This window comes from Penaeus monodon, chromosome 30, assembly GCF_015228065.2.
Source record: "Penaeus monodon isolate SGIC_2016 chromosome 30, NSTDA_Pmon_1, whole genome shotgun sequence".
NCBI lineage: Eukaryota > Metazoa > Arthropoda > Malacostraca > Decapoda > Penaeidae > Penaeus > Penaeus monodon.
Genome location: NC_051415.1, coordinates 30,652,987 through 30,653,290, shown reverse-complemented (window position 1 = coordinate 30,653,290; position 304 = coordinate 30,652,987).

Sequence of the window (304 nt, the reverse complement as noted above, 5' to 3'; positions counted from 1 at the left end):
AACACCAGTGATCTTTCCCGATGTCTTCCAGTGTCCGAACGAGCTCCAGGAAACAGGCGGCGGTGGAGGCTCGTTGCCGATACACGCGGCGCCGCTGGGTCCTGGGTCCGCCGCCCTCGCACCCACATGCAGCCTCGCCCTTCCTCCCAATCCACCCCACTCGTCGTTCACCTCAATAGCATCAACGCCCTCCCATCAGTACCCTCCGTCAGGACTCGTCGCCCAGCAGGTCCCTTTGCCAGCGCGGCGGCCCCATGGAGGTGATCCTGCGGGCGCTGCGGGCGCTCTTGTGCCAACGACAGCA